General features: G+C 42.7%; 1 pseudogene; it reads left to right on the top strand.

The window, feature by feature from the left end:
* Positions 1 to 12,542: 12,542 nt before the first annotated feature.
* On the top strand, positions 12,543 to 12,581 carry LOC116566713 (annotated as a pseudogene).
* Positions 12,582 to 20,319: the final 7,738 nt, after the last annotated feature.

Below are 20,319 nucleotides of genomic sequence, written 5' to 3' on the forward strand. Positions count from 1 at the left end.
AAATGGAGGCTCCACTGATTAAAAATAAAGAAGCCTCCAGGGAGAGAGATCCAAGATGGCTGATCACTAGCAGCTCGGGATAGTAGCTCCCAGCAAAAGCGCAGAGAACAAGAGGATGCCACACTTTCAGACAAATTTTTGTTGCTCATGGACCAGGAGATTCCCAGCAGAGGAGCCCCACGGGTCACCAGCGTGACTCTTATGGCCGGCGCGGTGGTTCTTGGTGCAGAGTAAACGGGACTGGGTCCTCTTTTGGCCAAGGTTTGGAGCTCCAGGAAGGCAGAGTCGCCTATTCAGCTGATTGAAGGACGGACTCAAGAAGGATGCCAGACTGGAGATTCCCAGGCAGAAAGGCACCATCAATCTTACCACTGTTTTAGCCGGCGCAGTAGGTTGCTCAGATTCCAGCGCTGGGAATCAACAAGTTGGACATCCATTCAGAAACCTAATTAGAAAGTCGGTAATTACAAAGACGACAGATGGAAAAATGTATAACAAAAGGAAGAAACCAGCCTAAAAAGGCTGAGAATACCCAAAATCAGAACGCCTCTCCCTCTACAGGGGATCACAGTTCCTCATCAGCAACCGAACAAGGCCTGATGGAGAACGAGTGTGTTCCATTAACAGAAGTAGGCTTCAGAAGGTGGATGATGAGAAACTTCTGTGAGTTAAAAGAACTTATTCTAACCCAATGCAATGAAACTAAGAAATTTGAAAAAAGGTTTGATGAAATGCTGACGAGAATAGACAATTTAGAGAGGAATATAAGTGAATTAATGAAGCTGAAAAACACAACACTAGAACTTTGCGAAGTATGCACAAGTTTTAACAGCCGAATTGATCAAGCAGAAGAAAGGATATCAGAGGTCGAAGACCAACTTAATGAAATAAAACGAAAAGACAAGATTAGAGAAAAAAGGATAAAAAGGAACAAGCAAAGTCTCCAAGAAATATGGGACTATGCAAAAAGACCTAATCTACGTTTGATAGGTGTACCTGAATGTGACGAAGAGACTCAATCCAAGCTGGAAAATATTCTTCAGGATATTATTCAGGAAAACTTTCCCAACCTAGCAGGGCAGGACAATATTCAACTCCAGATAATACAAAGAACACCACAAAGATATTCCTCAAGAAGAGCAACCTCAAGGCACATAATCGTCAGATTTACCAGGGTTGAAATGAAGGAGAGAATACTAAGAGCAACCAGAGAGAAAGATCAGGTTACCCACAAAGGGAAGCCTATCAGACTCACAGCAGATCTCTCAGCAGAAACCCTACAAGCCAGAAGAGAGTGGGGGCCAATATTCAACATCCTTAAAGAAAAGAACTTTCAACCCAGAATTTTATATCCAGCCAAACTAAGCTTCACAAGTGAAGGAAAAATAAAATCTTTTGTGAACAAGCGAGTGCTCAGAGATTTCATCACCACCAGGTCTGCTTTACAAGAGCTTCTGAAAGAAGCACTACACATAGAAAGGAACAACCAGTATCAGCCTTTCCAAAAATATACCAAAAAGTAAAGAGCATTAACATAATGAAGAATTTACATCAACTAATGGGCAAAACAGCCAGCTAGCATCAAATGGCAGTATTAAACTCACATATATTATTATTAATCCTAAATTTAAATCGACTAAATCCCCCAATCAAAAGACACAGTCAAAACCCATCGGTATGCTCCATCCAGACTCATCTCACATGCAAGGGTACACAAAGACTCAAAACAAAGGGATGGAGAAGGATTTACCAACCAAATGGAGAACAAAAATAAATAAATAAGAAGCAGAAGTTGCAGTTCTCGCCTCTGATAGAATAGACTTTAAAGCAACAAAGATCAAAAGAGGCAAAGAAGGACATTACATAATGGTAAAAGGATCAATGCAACAGGAAGAGCTAACGATCATAAATATATGCGCACCCAATACAGGAACACCCAGATACATAAGACTTATAAAGAGACCTGGACTCCCACACAATAATAGTGAGAGACTTTAACATCAATATTAGACAGATCGACGAGACAGAAAATTAACAAGCATATTCAGGACTTGAACTCAAATCTGGAACAAGTAAACTTAATAAACATTTATAGAACTCTCCCCTTCAAACACACAAAATATACACTCTTATCAGTACCATATCACACCTATTCACAGGTTTAAATGAAATATTGGTTGGCTGCTTGTTTGTTATTTTCTTCCCTCATTTCTTCTTATCTCCATTATTAAGCACAATTATTGGTATAAAAGAGGTTTTCAATACCCATTTTTAGACTACATTCTAGCCTGGGCAATAAAGCAACACTCCTGTTCTCTCTCCCTCTTCCTCTTCCTCTTTCTTCCTCTTCTTCTTTCTTTTTTTTTATTATTCTTTTTTTCTTTCTTTCTCTCTTTTTTTTTTCTCTTTTTCTTAAAAAAATAATAAATAAATAAATAAATAAGTCTCCAATTTTGGGGTTGGCAGACTTCCAGAGGAAACAACTCTGAATGGCATGGTGGGGTGCCTCCCATATCATACTCCTATGAAGTCCACCTGCTCCCGCATAACAACCCTCTTTCTCACAAACCTCCCTATGACTGTCCTTCCAGGCTTCCCATCAAGTCCCACCTCCTCCAGAAAACTGTTTTTGATTAGTCCAATTGCATCTTCCTGTCTCCTTTTATTTGTGTTGCTTGCAACACTGCTTTGACTATTGCTTTTCCGTCTTTTTTCTTACTCTTTGTTTTACTCAACTCTTTGAGTTACTTTTTTTTGAGATGGAGTCTCACTCTGTCACCCAGGCTGGAGTGCAGTGGTGTGATCTTGGCTAACTGCAACCTCCACTTACTGGGTTCAAGCAATTCTCCTGCCTCAGCCTCCCAAGTAGCTGGGATTACAGGCATGCACCACCACATCTGGCTAATTTTTGTATTTTTAGTAGAGACGAGGTCTTGCCATTTTGGTCAGGCTGGTCTCGAATTCCTGACCTCAAGTGATCCACCTGCCTTGGCCTCCCAAAGTGCTGGGGTTATAGGCGTGAACCACCACACCAAGTCTGTCTGTCTGTCTTTCTTTCTTTCTTTCTCTCTTTCTTTCTTTCTTTTTTTGAGATAGGGTCTCACTCTGTCACCCAGGCTGGAGTGCAGTGGTGCAAACAGGGCTCACTGCAGCCATGGCCTCCCAGGCCCAAGTGATCCTCCCACCTTAGCCTCCCGTGTAGCTGGGACTATAGGCAAGCGTCACCATGCTCGGCTAATTTTTCTATTTTTTGTACAGACAAGGTTTCACTATGTTGCCCAGGCCAGTCTCGAACTCCTGAGCTCAAGCAATTCTTGGCTTCCCAAAGCATTGGAATTACAGGCATGAACTACCTTGCCCAGCTGTTACTTATCTCAGCCACCACACCCAGCTGATTGTCTAGTTATTGAGTTGACGAATTCTTTACATATTCCAGATATAGATCCCTTGTCAAAACTATGTATATTTTTCCCAGTCTGGAGCTTGCCTTTTTCTTTTTCTTTTTCTCTTTTTTTTTGGGACAGAGTCTCACTCTGTCGTCTAGGCTAGAGTGCAGTGTGTGATCTCGGCTCACTGCAACCTCCACCTCTAGGTTTCAAGCAATTCTCTGCCTCAGCCTACCAAGTAGCTGGGGTTACAGGCGCCTGCCACCACATCCAGCTAATTTTTTTATATTTTCAGTCGAGACAGGGTTTCATCATCTCTGGTCTTGAACTCCTGACCTTGTGATCCACCCGCCTCAGTCTCCCAAAGTACTGGGATTACAGGCATGAGCCATCTCGCCCAGCCTGCCTTTTCACTTTTTCTTTTTTTTTTTTTTTTTGAGATGGGGTTTCACTGCACTCCCAAGCTTAAGTGCAATGGCGCCATCTCCGCTCACAGCAACCTCTGCCTCCCAGGTTCAAGCGATTCTCCTGCCTCAGCCTCCCAAGTTTCTGGGATTACAGGCATGTGCCACCACACCCAGATAATTTTGTATTTTTATTAGAGACAGGGTTTCTCCTTATTGGTCAGGGTGGTCTTGAACTCCCGACCTTAGGTGATCCACCCACCTTGGCCTCTCAAAGTGCCAGGATTACACGCATGAGCCACTGCGCCTGGCCAACTTTTCACTTTTTTAATGGTGTCTATAGAAGAACATAATATTAGCCAGGTGCAGTGGTTCATACCTATAATCCCAGCACTTTGGGAAGCCAAGGCTGGTGGATCACGATGTCAAGAAATTAAGACCATCGTGGCCAACGTGGTGAAACCCTGTCTCTACTAAAAATACAAAAATTAGCTGGGTGGTGGTGGCACGTGTTTGTAATCCCAGCTACTCCAGAGGCTGAGGCAGGAGAATCACTTGAACCTGGGAGGCAGAGGTTGCAGTGAGCCGGAGGTTACAGTAAGTCGAGATCGAACCACTGCACTCCAGCCTGGGAACATAGCAGGACTCCATCTCAAAAAAAAAAAAAAAAGAAGAAGAAGAATAGAATATTTACTGTCAATAAAGTCCAATTTATCATGTTTTTGTCTTAAGGTTAATTTTCTTTCTTGTTCTAAGAAAGCTGGTGGGGCATGATGTCTCACTCCTGTAATCCCAGCACTTTGGGAGGCTGAGGCAGGTGGATCACGAGGTCAGGAGATGGAGATCATTCTGGCAAACACAGTGAGACCCCGTCTCTACTAAAAATACAAGAAAAATTAGCCAGGCATGGTGGCACGTACCTTTAGTCCCAGCTACTTGGTAGGCTGAGGCAGGAGAACTGCTTGAACCTGGGAGGCAGAGGTGCCAAGATCATGCCACTGTACTCCAGCCTGGGCAACAGAGTAAGACTCTGTCTCAAAGAAAAAAAAAAAGAAAAGAAAGAAAGCTTTTTCTACCCAAAGGTGTCAAAGAGTTTTCTCTTGTTTTCTTGCAAAAGTTTTAGCTTTTATGATTAGGTCTATGATCCATTTCAATTTAATTTCTTTGGTATCATATACTATATGAGTATGATAGAAGAGTTAAAAAAAGAGTTGAAAATTGTTTTTTCCTTATGGATATCTAATTTTTTCTGCATCATTAGAAAAGACTATCCTTTCTTAACACCTTTGTTGAAAATCAACTTACCATATGTGAGTCTGTTCCTGAACTCTCTATTCTGTTATGTTGACCTATAGATCTTTCTAATAGCACAGTTTTGATTAGCTTTATAGTGCTTACAACTAAGTCTTAAAACTGGGTAGCATCATTTTTTTGTAGGCGGTAGAGATGGGATCTCCCTACATTACCCAGGTTGGTCTCAAACTTCTAGGCTCAAGCGATTCTCTCGCCTTGGCCTCCCAAAATGCTGAGATTACAGGCACGATCTATCATGCCCGTGCCCCCTGTTTTTTTTTTTTAAGAGGCAGGGTCTCACTATGTTATCCAGGCCGGAGTGCAGTGGCTATTCACAGGCACAGTTTTACTACGGATCAGCACAGGAGTTTTAACCTGCTCAGTTTCCAACCTGAGCTAATTCACCACTCCTTAGTCAACCTGGTGGTCCCCCAGCTCCCAGGAGGTCACCATATGGATGCAAAACTTAGTGTGAACAGACACCTGATGGACATAGCGCACTATGGCCCAGAACTCTTGGACTCAAGCCATCCTCCTGCCTCAGTGTCCCACGTAGCTGGGATAACAGGGTGCGCCACTGCACCCAGCTCTTTTATTTTTTAAATTTTCTCTCTCCCCCTTGATTTCGTGCAGCTTCATTATGATAAGGTTCTTCTCTTTTTCTTTTTTTTGAGACAGAGTTTTTTTTTTTTTTTTTTTTGAGACAGAGTTTTGCTCTTTCGCCAGGCACCAGGCTGGAGTGCAGTGGCTCGATCTTGGCTCACTGCAACCTCCACCTCCCGGGTTCAAGCAAGTCTCCTGCCTCAGCCTCCCGAGTAGCTGGGAGTGCCACCACACCCAGCTAATTTTTGTATTTTTTAATAGAGACGGAGTTTCACCATGTTGGGCAGGATGGTCTCGATCTCTTGACCTCGTGATCCACCCTCTTCGGCCTTCCAAAGCGCTGGGATTACAGGCATGAGCCACCGCGCCTGGCCTGAGAACTGCAATCTCTGCCTCCTGGATTCAAGCAATTCTGGCTCAGCCTCCCAAGTAGCTGGGATTACAAGGATGCGCCACCATGGCCAGCTAATTTTTTTTGTATTTTTAATAGAGTAGGAGTTTCACCATATTGGCCAGGTTGGTCTCAAACTCCTGACCTCAAGTGATTCAAAGTGCTGGGATTACAGGTGTGAGCCACTGCGCCCAGCTTTTCTTTTCTTTCTTTTTTTTTTTAAATAAGGCTAGTCAAATAGAACAGTGGGAATAGGGAAGAAACAAAGAAATCTGTAACTGGTTGTGATCAATTGCAAACATCACTGCACTTGGACCAGCTATCTTCTTTTCAAATATCAACCCAGGAGCAGAATAATTGGCACAGAAACTATTGTCAAAATTAATTTGACTACGTACTGGCTGATTGCTCTCCAGAATGGCTGCACTAATCTATACTCCCACTAGGGTCCCTCTATACCTCATTTTGGCTAACACTTAGCATTACCCAGCTTTCTAATTTTTGCCAATCTAATGGCATAATAATGTGATATATCAATGTTGTTTCTTTAAGCAGCTTTATTGAACGGACATACAATAAACTGCAAAGTATAAAATCTGATGAGTTTTGACATTTGCATACACCTGTGAAAACTATCTTTACAATAAAGATTATGAGCATATCCATCATCCCCAAAAGCTTCCTCAAGCTCCTTTGATTGTTCTTGGGCTTTTCTGTTTTTTGTATTTTTGTTGAGACTGAGTCTAGCTCAGTTGCTCAGGCTAGAGTGCAGTGGTGCTATCTCAGCTTACCACAACCTCTGCTTCCCAGGCTTAAGTGAGTCTACTGCCTCCGCCTTTTGAGTAGCTGGGATTGCAGGCACCTGTCACCATGCCGGGCTAATTTTTGTATTTTTAGTAGAGATGGGGTTTCACTTTGTTGGCCAGGCTGGTCTCAAACCCCTGACCTCAAGTGATCCCCTTGCCTCAGCCTCCCAAAGTGCTGGGATTACAGGCATGAACCATTGCACCCAGGCCCTCATTCCCCTTTGAGTCAGAGCTTTTCCATCTGCAAAGTGCAGCTTAGTTGTAAGGATGTATGGTGTTAGCTTACCTTGGGCCCTGGCACACAGAAAGCACTGAGGAAATGGAGCTCATATTACTGCAAACATACAGCTGGGTAGTTAAGTATACAGGCCCTAAAGCCAGACTGCCTGCGTTCAAACCTTATTCACTTCCTTACAAGTTATTCAAAGTCTCTGTGAACCAACTTCTCTATCTGTAAAATGGGAATGATTATATGGTACCTACCTCAAAGGGCTGTTAGGATTAAAACAGTTAATAACTGTAAAAATAATTTTCTTCTTTTTCATAAGTAATTGAATGATTTTTGCCATATTTTTTGAAATTTTGAAAGTATTCATTAGCACCTTCTCTGACCTGTAGGGATTTGGAACTCCCTCTTGGGAGCCTCTGAATTAAGGGTAGTTTCTCAGTGGTCTCCTTGCAGATTTGGTACTGTAAACTCTGTTCTGATTAAAGCAGTACTAGCAATTCTTGGAGTCACCACAAGAGGGAACAGAAATTTACTCTTGTGGCTTGTGAGGAATTCAATTATATTTCTGATCTACCCACTTGGAGATAACAATTTGATATCTGAGCAGCCAGCCCTTTTGTATGCTACATGTGGGACTTATGCAAGTGACTCAGTGTTAGTGTTTTGACGATCCTGAGTCTCTGCGGTTGAGCACTATAACACACATACAAACCAAAGGACTTTCATCCTTTGGGGTATAACCTGTTTACAAGTAGCAGAAGTACTAAAATAATAATAATGGCAACATTTATAACATTTATTAAGCGAACACATGTTGGGTGCTATTCTGTTTCCCATTAATTTATCCTATTATGGTAGGTTTTGTGTGTGTGTGTGTGGTTTTTTTTTTTTTTTTTTTTTTTTGAGACGGAGTCTTGTCTTGCTCTGTCACCAGAGCTCTGTCGCCACTACTCTGGAGTGCAGTGGCACGATTTTGGCCCACTGCCACCTCTGCCTCCCAGGTTCAAGCGATTCTCCTGCCTCAGCCTCCTGAGTAGCTGGGATTACAGGCGTATCACCACGCCCAGCTAATTTTTTTGTATTTTTTAGTAGACACGGGTTTCACCATGTTGGCCAGGATGGTCTCCATCTCTTGACCTTGTGATCTGCCCACCTCAGCCTCCCAAAGTGCTGGGATTACAGACATGAGCCATCTCGCCCAGCTATGGTAGGTATTCTTATTATCTTATTTCCTCACTTTAAAGGTAAAAATATTAGGGTCTAGGCCCGGCACAGTGGCTCATGCCTGTAATCCCAGCACTTTGGGAGGCCGAGGTGGGCGGATCACGAGGTCAAGAGATTGAGACCATCCTGGCCAACATAGTGAAACCCCGTCTCTACTAAAAATACAAAAATTAGCTGGGCATGGTGGCACATGCCTGTAGTCCCAGCTACTGAGGAGGCTGAGGCAGAAGAATTGTTTGAACCTGGGAGGTGGAGATTGCAGTGAGCCGAGATCGTGCCACTGCACTCCAGCCTGGCGCCTGGCGATGGAGAAAGCCTCTGTCTCCAAAAAAAATATTGGGGTCTAGAGGTGAGAAAATTTGCCAAAGATCAATGGTCATTAGAATGATTTATAGTTAATGAAAGATAATTTCATAGTAGGAGAAAAAAGAGACTATTTTAATGAAGTTCTTTCTTTTTGACGCAGTCTGGCTCTCAAAAAACAAGTCTTGCTGTCATAAATATATGTACTTTACTCTTAGAGAGTTTGTGTAAATAAATACCTTTTGCAAAAGCACCTGACAAGTTCTGACATATAGTAGGAAGTAAGGAGACACTTAGTTGGATGCCTGGGGAACCTTGGAAGCAGAGCTTGAGACAGGATTGCTCAGTAAGAGATGTTTATTTGTTTGTTTGTTTGTTTGTTTGGAGACAGAGTCTCTCCATTACCCAGGCTGGAATGGGGTAGCATGATCACAACTCTGCAGCCAGCCTTGACTCCCAGGTCAATTGATCCTCCTGCCTCAGTCACCTGAGTAGCTGGGACTATAGGCATGTGCCACCACACCTGGCTAATTTTCTTAATTTTTGTAGAGATGAAATCTCACTGTGTTGCCCAAGCAGGTCTTAAACTCCTGGCTCAAGCGATCCTCACCTTGGCCTCTCAAAGTGCTGGGATTACAGGCATGAGCCACTGTGCCCAGCCTTTTCTTTTTTTGTGTGTGGGGAGGGGAAGAGACAGAGTCTTAAGGAAATGCTCCAAGGAGAAGTCAGTAGGGCATAGGAGAAGTTGTCCTGGGAAGGGAAAAAGCAAAAAGCCAAGCAAAGGTGAGATTTCAGGCTGTCCTAGAGAGAGTAGTTTAATCTCTAAAGGAATTTAATACCTGAGGGAGCTCAGGAGTATAAATTCCACCCAGAGGCAAGAATGCCGGTCTTTCAGACTCCCGCATCTAATCAGTCATTTGCTAGAGACCAGGGAATAGGGAAGAATCAAAACCATTCTAGTAACTTGAGGACCTTCCACTTTTGAAGTGTCTCAGGAGCTGGTCATTGGAAGCAAAAACAAACAGAAGCCAAGAAAGGGTCAGGAGGAACTGGTAGGAGATCTGAGAGGATCTGGGCAGAGCAACAGTATACAGACAGGGTCATGGTTTTCTCCTCTCAGAAAAACTGGGCTCAGATTCTTGCTTTGCCACTTACCAGCTGTCTGCCGTTTCCCTTTCTTCATCCATAAAATGGTCACAGTAATTAATACCTGCCCTTACTTCCTCACATGATCAAAAAAGATCAAATGGAACAATGCAGTGAAAACTCTTTGAAAGTTAAAATGCTAGGCTGGACGTCGTGGCTCATGCCTGTAATCCCAGTGCTTTGGGAGGCCAAGGTGAGTGAATTGCTTGATCCCAGGGGTTCCAGACCAGCCTGGGCAACATGGCAAAACCCCATCTTTACTAAAAATACAAAAATTAGCCAGGTGTAGTGGTGGGTGCCTGTAGTCCTAGCTACTCAGGAGGCTGAGGTGGGAGAATTATCTGAGCCCAAGAGGTCAAGGCTGTAGTGAGCTATGATTGTGCCACTGCACTCCATCCTGGGTGACAGAATGAGACCCTGACTCAAAAATAAGTAAATTAATTAAATTTAAACAAACAGACAAGAAAAACAGTTAAAATGCTAGATAAATTCTACATCATTTGTCCCACAAACGTTTACTAAGCAACTACTATAAACCAGGCACAGTTCTAGGTGCTGAAATGCACAACCTAGGAAATTCATAAGCTATTAAGGAGCTTTTATTCTAGTGAGTGAGACAGACAAGGAAATAGAATATTACATAACCTTGGGATAAGTGATGTCATTAAAATATGTTGGGGGAGGGGAGCCAGTGGCACAAAAGAGGATATGACCAGTTCTACCAAGGAGCAGAGAATCAGGAGAGGTTTCCAGAGGAGCTGACATCTAGCTACCCAAAAGATGGACAAGGGTTTGTCAGGTATATGTGGCCAGAAAGGACATTTCTGGCAGGGACACAGCACAAGCAAAATCAAAGAGGTATAAAATAGCCTGCTAAATCAGGGAACTTAAATTTAACCCAGAGGCCTTCAATGCCAGGACTAGGATCTTGAACTTAATCCTGTAAGAAAGTGAGAGCCACTGAATGATTCTGAGCTGGGGAATGGCTTGACCAGTTTTGCATTGGAAAATGATTACTCTGACTGGCAGTAGTGTGAACAATGCCCTGGAGGAAGGAAGACCAGATCGGAGACAATTAGAGTGGGTAGACAATGAAGAGCCCAGGGAAGCACTCATAATGACTTAGAGTGGAGAATGAGCCTTTTAACAGGATTATAAATCTTATTATTTTTCGAAGAGTGAGGGAAAATTAAAGTTTTCATATTTTCCCTATTAATCCCGAGGAAGAAACCAGGGATATGGGTAAGACTGGGGAGAACCAGCCGGGCACAGTGGCTAATGCCTGTAATCCCAGTACTTTGGGAGGCCAAGGTGGGTGGACTACCTGTGTTTAGGAGTTCAAGGTCAGCCTGGCCAACATGTGAAAACCCCATATCTACTAAAAATACAAAAAAATCAGCCGGGCATGGTGGCACATGCCTGTAGCTACTCAGGAGGCTGAGGCTGGAGAATAGCTTGAACCTGGAGCGGAGCTTGTAGTGAGCTGAGATAGCACCACTGCACTGCAGCCTGGATAACAGAGTGAGATTCTGTCTCAAACAAAACAAAACAAAGAAAGAAAGAAAGATTGGGGAGAATCCATAGACAAAATAAAATATTAATAATAAATCAGGGCAGGGAGCTGTGGCTCACGCCTGTAATCTCAGCACTTTGGGAGGCTGAGGTGGGCAGATCACCTGAGGTAGGAAGTTCAAGGCCAGCCTGGCCAACATGGTGAAATCCCATCTCTACTAAAAATACAAAAATTAGCCCGGTGTGGTGGCATACACCTGTAATCCCAGATACTTGGGAGGCTGAGGCAGGAGAATTGCTTAAACCCAGGAGGCAGAGGTTGCAGTGAGCCAAGATGGAGCCATTGCACTGCAACCTGGGCAATAGAATGAGTCTCAAAATAATAAATAAATCAATCAGGCCATGCACAGTGGTTCATGCCTGTAATCCCAGCACTTTGGGAAGCTGAAGCAGAAGGATCACTTGAGCCCAGGAGATTGAGACCAGCCTGGGCAACACAGGGAGACACTACCTCTACAAAAATTATAAAAAAGTAGCTGAGCGTAGTGGTGTAGACCCAGCTACTTGGGAGGCTGAAGTCAGAGGATCACTTGAGTCTGGGAGGTCGAGGCTGCAGTGAGCCATGATCGCACCACTGCACTCCAGCTTGGGCAACAGAGTAAACCCTGTCTCAAAAAAAATTTTTTTAATAAAAATAAAAATTAGCAGGGTGTGGTAGTGCACATCTGTGGTCCCAGCTACTTGGGAGGCTGAGGTAGGAGGATCACTGGACTTTAGGAGTTCGAGGCTGCAGTGAGCCATGATGGTGCCACTGTACTCCAGCTTGGGCAACAGAGAGAACCCTATCTCAAAAAAAATTAAATAAATACAAGGTGAGGGCGGGCGCGGTGGCTCACACCTGTAATCCCAGCACTTTGGGAGGTCTAGGTGGGCAGATCACCTGAGATCAAGAGTTTGAGACCAGCCTGGCCAACATAGTGAAACCCCATAAAAATACAAAAATTAGCACGGAGTGGTGGCACATGCCTATAATCCCAGCTACTCAGGAGGCTGAGGCAGGAGAATCGCTTGATCGCTGGAGGCAGAGGTTACAGTGAACCAAGATCACACCACTGGGCAACACAGCGACACTCCATTTCAAAAGAAAAGAAAGGAAAGAAAGAGAGATCCTTTTAAAACATTTTTTTAAAAAGGAAGATTTTTGTTTTTCCTGTGGGAAAGTTTCCCCAAGAAGAAAACCATCTTCAGTGTTACAGCTCTTTTAGAATTTGTCTAAGAGACAAATTCAGTGAACAGTGGAAAACCTGATAGACAAATTCTAAAAGAGGTGTAACACTGAAAATTTTAGCTATACCAATACCCAGAATCAACTGATGGACATCTAGGAGCTAAGCTTTCCAGCATTTTGCTTCCTGTCTGGTTCTCTGCTGTTGTTTCTCTTCTGAACAGCAGATGGCAGGATAATCCCACAACAGGTGGTCACGATTTAATTTAATTGCAATGAGAAGAAAATTATTTCTTTTCCCTGCATGTATTTCTTTCCCAAGATAAATAGCACACAGGGCATCTGCCTCTTTACTGGAAGTAAGATATGTAAGAAGGTAGCTTTTCAGCAAGGAATATCAAAGTAGCTAACATAAATTCTGAGCCTTAGGTTATTACACTGTGCAAAAACAAGCTTCTCAGAAAGAAGCAAATGGAGGTTGAAAGCCAACTGTTAAAATTCCACATATTCTAGGTTTCCTCGGTTAATAATCATAAAAAGTTTATGGCCAGAAAGTCACAGAGGCCCTTCTGTTGTAATTGTTAGGGTTTAGAGTCAGTGGGAACACCCTTCTCACCCAGGGGATTTTAAAAGCCAATCCCTCCCCCTCCCCACAATCCTTTCCTCTAACACTCATTTCCCATCCCCTCACAAAATTGCCAAGGTAATTGACTCTTAGATGAGATGAGTTTGACTTTCTACCCTGATTTTGTAACAGAAGTTCTTTTGGTGAGGTTCTTTGTTTGAAAATGCACAATAAAAATGGCTTTAGAATGACTTCAGAGGACTCTTTCTTTTTCTGGTGCCAATAACAGATTCCAAAGCAGCTATTATTCGAAGTGGGTGATAGGATCCCTTGAGACTGTTTAAGTATCGGTTTTCAAAGTGCGTAGGAACCTGAAATGTCCCGTATGGTATATTTGCAGGTGCATAATTGGCCAAGTGCTCCAGGGGTTATAAAGATTGCCTTCCTGTAGTTGGAATAGACAGATTTAGCCTCTTACTGAAATTGAAGGCTGCAATGTCGATAACAAATCTGATTCTAACTCTCCTGTGTCACTTCAGCCCAAAGGTGCCTTTGTCTCCCAGGAGAAAGAGGTTAGAGGTAAGTGAACGGCCCTTAACCAGAGCCATGTAGAAAACATTGCTAAGGAAGATTTCTGTCCTGCGAGTGGAGGTTTAGGGCTGTTGTGTGTGAAGCAAATTTGCTTTGTTCACAGCCAATCTGACTGAATGCAAGTACTGCTGAGGTGACTGGAGCTGAGGAGCAGCAAACTGCTTTAAAAGCAGCTTTCAGTGGGAAACTTTAGGCATACAATGACTTTATTTTTGTTAAACATAATTCTCCAACCTTGCTTTTTTATTGCACTCACCAAAATAAATCTGAATAAACTTAAAAGGCTGCCTTGAAGTCAGTAGGAAAATGGATCTTGTCTCTCCCGAAAGTGTTTGAATGGTAGTACATAATCCTAGCTACATCCAGATAAGAATACACCTCCGCCTGTAGAAAGCTTTCCTGGAACGGAATATCACCAAGAGTATTCACTTTGGGGCTTGATGGTTCCAGCCTGTCTTACTAAAACTTCTAAAGAAATAGTTTGCCTGCTCTTTCACTCTTCCATTTGTAGTTAATACTTATGTGTACTTAGTGGTGTTCTGAACTCCTTTTATTTCTCAAGGCCTCTGGCATTTGATGATACCTGTGCAGCAGGAGCTTTCAGCATACCAAGCACAGGGTGGTGTTTAGTGGAGAAGGGGCCAGGAGAGAGGAAAAATCCTAGGTTTTTCCCTAAGTTACTTAACTTGGGAAACCAGTGGGCCCCTTTTAAGATTAAATGTTTCTTTAAAATACTAGGATCTTCAGTTATGAAGATATGGGCAAAACTGCTTCCCCCAGACAAACCTGAGGTGGGGCATGTAGGTGTCACATTCAAATCAAAAAGGTGCCTCTCAACAGGAAAGATTTAATCAGTTCTCCTTCCCAGGATCGGCTGCCAGGTTTGAACATTTACTTGTCTGTGTTCCAGGCAGGAGACACTGCTAATTATGGGAGCGATTCCCATGACTACAGAGAACTGTCTGAGCTGGGGAGTCAAAGCTCTGATCAAAAGGGCACTGAGAGGAAAAAAGCCCCCAACATTCTCAGAGGAAATTCTGGAGTTGACAAGATACATGCCTTCTCTGCAGAAATGCCTCCTATATCTGGCATTGAAGATCTAGAAACATCCTTCCCTTCACCTTCCTAACTAATGTATTAAGAATCCCTTTGACAAATAGAATTTTCAAAGCAGTTTATTTCATTCAAACACTACCTGATAAGTTTGTTTTGGAAAAAACAAAAACAAAAATAAAATGAAGACTTTACTAAGAGTGATTCTCACAAATGATGGTTCCTGAAAAGAGGCAAACAAATCAAGGAGGCCAAAATGGCACAAGCATTTGGAACCTCTTGCCTCATCTTTGGCAGAGACACCACTGGATCCTTTCTGCTCTATGTAAAGTAAGCTGTGGCAAAGTTTACTTTTCTTGTGGCACAAAATCTAGACTCACAGTGAGCTTCTTCAACATTAGCTTCAATTTATATTCTGCCTCTCTTCTTTGTCCATTATTCAGGGCACCTGCTCCCTGTCCCTCCCCCACTCCTCCAGCTGTCTGTCTGTCTCATTTGTGTCAATTAGGAATTCAATACTGCTTGATTTAATTGAATGACTTTCCCTGTACAGAATCCCAACTACAGTCAGGGCATCAACCATCACTCCCATTGCCCAGAATAAAAACTCTAAAAAGTCAAAGGCATTCAAGGATGCTTTAGAAAAGAGCAAGAGATCCTTGCTAGCTTTGCCAGTGAGCCCAAGAAAGATGGCAAGACTGGGTTTCCTGACACCCAGTTATGTATTTGGTGGCCTATCAAGAGTCAGCACTGCATCCAAGATCATTCGAGTCTACTCCATTTAGTAAAGATTTTCAAAGAGGATCTTAAGGCTTAGAAATCAAGAACCAACCGGAAGAAATAAACTTTTTATACCACTTCCTAGTTTACAAAGCGCTTTCCCATCCTCGGAAAAATGACTTTGTCTTTCTGTTAATTCGGTCATTGAATACATAGGTCCTGTTCTTTAGTCAACTGCCTCTATCCACCTACTATGTACCATGCAGTGTTATCGGAGCTGAAAACAGTGTTCTAAGAACAGAAAATAAAGTTCTTATTCTCATGGAACTTACATTCCTATGGGAAGGATCAAAATAATAAATAAGTAAACATATGGTGTATTAAATGGTAATGAGGGTATTGAGAATCATAAAGCAGTGTTAAGGGAGACAGAAATTATAGTTTGGGCAAGTTTTTTAGTTTATAAAGGGTAGACAGAAAGAACTCAGTGAAGAGGTGATTGTGAGCTGAGACATAAGAGAGAGAACAAGCCATACAAATATGAGGGAGAAGCATGCCAAGCAGAAGATACAGCAAATGCACAGGTCCTGATACAGGAGTTTCCTTGTTGACGGAGACCAGTGTAGCTAAATAGAATAAGCCAAGGGAAAGATGTAAGAGAGGTCAGGAAAGAGTCAGTGGAGGGGACAGACTTGTAAGGCCTTGTTAATCATTGTAGGGTCTTTTGTTTTGTTTTGTTTTAGACAGACTCTCGCTCTGTCACCCAGGCTCGAGTGCAGTGGCACAATCTCAGCTCACTGCAACCTTCACCTCCCAGGGTCAAGCGATTCTCCTGACTCAGCCTCCTGAGTAGCTGGGATACAGGCGCACACCACCACTCCCAGCTAACTTTTGTAGTTTTAGTTAGACAGAGTTTCACCATGTTGGCCAGGCTAATCTTGAACTCCTGGGCTCAAGTCATCCTCCCACCTTGGCCTCCTAAAATATTGAGATTATAGGTGTGAGTCACAGTGCCTGGCCTCTGTTTTTTTGTTTTTTTTTATTCTGAGTGAGGTGAGAAGCCACTGGAGGATTTTTAACAGGGGAAAGACTTATGATATGACATAATTTTTTTTTTTTTTTACAACAGGGTCATCCAGGCTGGAGTATAGTGGTACAGTCATAGCTCACTGCAGCCTTAAACTCCTGGGCTCAAGTGATCCTCCTGCCTCAGCCTCCTAAGTAGCTAGGACTACAGGTATGTAGCACCATGCCCAACTAATTTTTAAATTTTTTTGGAGAGACCGGGTTTCACTATGTTGCCCAGACTGGCCTCAAACCCCGGGCCTCAAGCAATCCTCTTGCCTTGGCCTCCCAAAACACTGGGGTTACAGGCACAGGCCACCACACTCAGTCTTTAAAAAAAATTATGGGTACATATAGTTGTAAATGTGATTTATGTTTTAAAAGGATTATTATGGCTGCTATGTAGAAAATAGAAAGTATGGGCGCAAGAGCTGAAGCAGGGAGACCAGTTAGAAGGCAATTGTGGGAATCAAAGCAAGAAATAATGGTGGCTTGGCTCAGGGTGGTAGCAGTGCAAGAGGTGACAAGCAGTCATATTTTGGAGGAATAGGTCCCAGGATCTGCTGATGGATATGATGAGGAATATATAAGAAATAGAGAGGAGTCAAGAATATTGTGAAGCTTTTGGCCCAAGCAACAATTAGATAATCTAGCAGAAAGAACAGAGTCCTTGAATCAGAGGCTATGAGACTAAATCTCAATTCCATGGTTTCTGTATTGTGTAATCTTGGGCAAGTCACTGAACCTCTCTGAGCATCAGTTTCTCCATCAGTAAGAAACCTTTTGAAATACTGTGGCTCTAGGGTTTTCTCAATTGTCTCTTGGTTAACTTATCATTCTCTAGTGGCTTACCACTGTATTTAGAATAAAATACAAACTCCTTTGAGGTCCAAGAAAGCCCTGTGTGGACCGGCCTCACCTACCTCTCCAAGCTGTCTGCCACATTGATCTTCTGTTTGTGTTCAGCTGGTAAGTAATAGAACCTGGTAACTTTCTTTTCTTTTCTTTTTCTTTTCTTTCCTTCTTTCCCTCCTTCCTCCCTCTTTTTTTTTTTTTTTTTTTTCAGGGTCTTGCTCTGTCACTAAGGCTGAATTGCAGAAGTGAGATCAGAGATCATGTCACAGGTTACTCCAGGCTTGACCTCCCACCCTCAAGCAATCCTCCCACCTCAGCCCCTTGAATTACTGAGACTATAGGCAGGCACATGCTACCACATCCAGCTAATTTTTTTTTTTTTATTGTAGGCTGGGCACAGAGGTTCATGCCTGTAATCCCAGCACTTCAGGAGGCTGAGGAAGGCAGATCACTTAAGGTAAGGAGTTTGAGGCCAGCCTGGCCAACATGGTGAAACCCCATGTCTACTAAATATACAAAATATTAGCTGGGTGTGGCAGCGTGCACCCATAGTTCCAGCTACTCTGCCAGCTAAGGTAGGAGACTCACTTGAATCCAAGAAGTGGAGGTTGCAGTGAGCTGAGATCATGCCATAGTAGTGCAGTCTGAGTGACAGAGCGAGACTATATATATATATACACATACATATATATATATACACACACACACACAAACACATATATATATTTTTTAACATATAAAGAGACTGGGGAGTCTCCTTATGTTGCCCAGTTGAATTCCTGGGCTCAAGCAATCCTCCAAACTTGGCTATCAAAAGTGCTGGGATTATAGGCATGAGCCACCGAATCCAGCCAGAATTTGATAACCTTCCAATTTAAGAACTATCACTGGCTAAGCACAGTGGCTCACACCTGTAATCCCAGCACTTTGGGAGGCTGAGGTGGGTGGATCACCAGAGGTCAAGAGTTTGAGACCAGTCTGGCCAACATGGTGAAACCCCATCTCTACTAAAAATACAAAAATTAGCCAAGCAGACACGCCTGTAATCCCAACTACTCAGGAGACTGAGGCAGGAGAATCACTTGAACCCAGGAGGTGGAGGTTGCAGCAAGCCGTGATCGTGCCACTGCACTCCAGCCTAGACGAAAAAAAAGAAAAAACTATCACATACTCTCTTCTTTCTGCCTGGAATGGCCCTCACCCTGGTGCCTTCTCATCTTGCAAGAAATTTTACTTCCTCAGAGTGGCCTTTCCTGACCATCAATCTCGAAGCAGCTTCCTTCTATTATTCTCTCTTTCAGGATTTGTTCTTTTTATTCAGAAAAGTTCATCACAACTTATAATTCTGTTTACCTGTTTATTGTCTGTTTCTTCCTTTAGACTGTAAGTTCCATGAAAGCAGGGAACACCATGTGTATATCCAATAAGGCTCTTATTGGTATTCTCTTGCTGTTTTTTTTTTTTTTTTTTTTCCTAAACTCCCAAGCTGGAGTACAGTGTTGTGGTCACAGCTCACTGCAGCCTCAACCTCCTGGGCTCAAGTGATCCTCCCACCTCAGCCTCCTGAGTAGCTGGAACTACATGCACATACCACACCTGGCTAATTTTTTTTTTTAACTTTTATTTAGGTTCAGGGGTACATGTGCAGGTTTGCTATATAGGTAAATTCATGTCACAGAGGTTTGTTGTACATTGTTTTATCTCCCCAGTACTAATCCTAGTACCCAACAGTTATTTTTCTGCTCCTCTCTCTCCTCCCACCCTCCACTCTTAAGTAGGCCCCAGTGTCTATTGTTCCCTCTTTGTGTCCATGTGTTCTCATCATTTAGCTCCCACTTATGAGGGAGAATGTGCTGCATTGTTTTTCTGTTCCTGTGTTAGTTTGCTAAGGATAATGGCCTCCAGCTCCATCCATAGGACATAATCTCATTCCTGCAAAGGACATAATCTCATTCTTTATTATGGCTGTGTAGTATTCCGTGGTGAATATGCACCACATCTTCTTTATCCAGTCTACCATTGATGGGCATTTAGTTGATTCCAAGTGTTTGCTATTGTGAAGAGTGCTGCAATGAACATAGGTGTGTATGTTTCCAAAGGTGGAACAATTTATATTCCTTTGGGTATATACTGAGTAATGGGACAAATGGTAGTTCTGTTTTTAGCTCTTTGAGAAACTGACACGCTGCTTTCCACAATGGTTGAATGGTTGAACTAATTTGCACTCCTACCAACAGTGTATAAACATTCCCTTTTCTGTGTAGCCTCACCAGCATCTGTTATTTTTTGACTTTTTTTTTTTTTTTTGAGATGGAGTCTCACTCTGTTGAGCAGGCTGGAATGCAGTGGCATGATCTTGGCTCACTGCAACCTCTGCCTCATGGGTTGAAGCAATTCTCCTGCCTCAGTCTCCCGAGTAGTTGGGACTATAGGAGTGTACCACAATTCCTGGCTTTTTTTTTTTTTTTTTTTTTGCATTTTAGGTTTTGGGGTACATGTGAAGAACATGCAAGATTGTTGCATAGGTACACACATGGCAGTGTGATTTGCTGACCTGGCTAATTTTTAATTTTGTATTTTGTAGACACAGGGTCTATGTTTTCCAGGCGGGTCTTGAACCCCTGGGCTCAAGTGATTGCCCTGCCTGAGCTTCCCAAAGTGCTGGGATTAGAGGAATGAGCCACAGTGCCTGGTCTGGTATTTTTTTACTTAAAAAAAAAAAACCACAAAACTAATTTTCTCTGTATTTACTCAATTCAGTATTATATTTCACTGCTGAGTAGAAATACTTCTCTCGAATCAGAAAAGCCCTGAATCTTCTTCTTTTGTGTACACTATATTGGGTTTAATGTATATGTACAATACTACACGAATTTGTTCTATTTTTTGTATTCACTTTTCCAGGCTATACTTATCTTTAGAGTCAGGTGACAAAAGAATAGGGTCTA

This window comes from Sapajus apella, unplaced genomic scaffold (genome assembly GCF_009761245.1).
Source record: "Sapajus apella isolate SASKATOON/1434 unplaced genomic scaffold, GSC_monkey_1.0 scaffold43, whole genome shotgun sequence".
Classification (NCBI taxonomy): domain Eukaryota; kingdom Metazoa; phylum Chordata; class Mammalia; order Primates; family Cebidae; genus Sapajus; species Sapajus apella.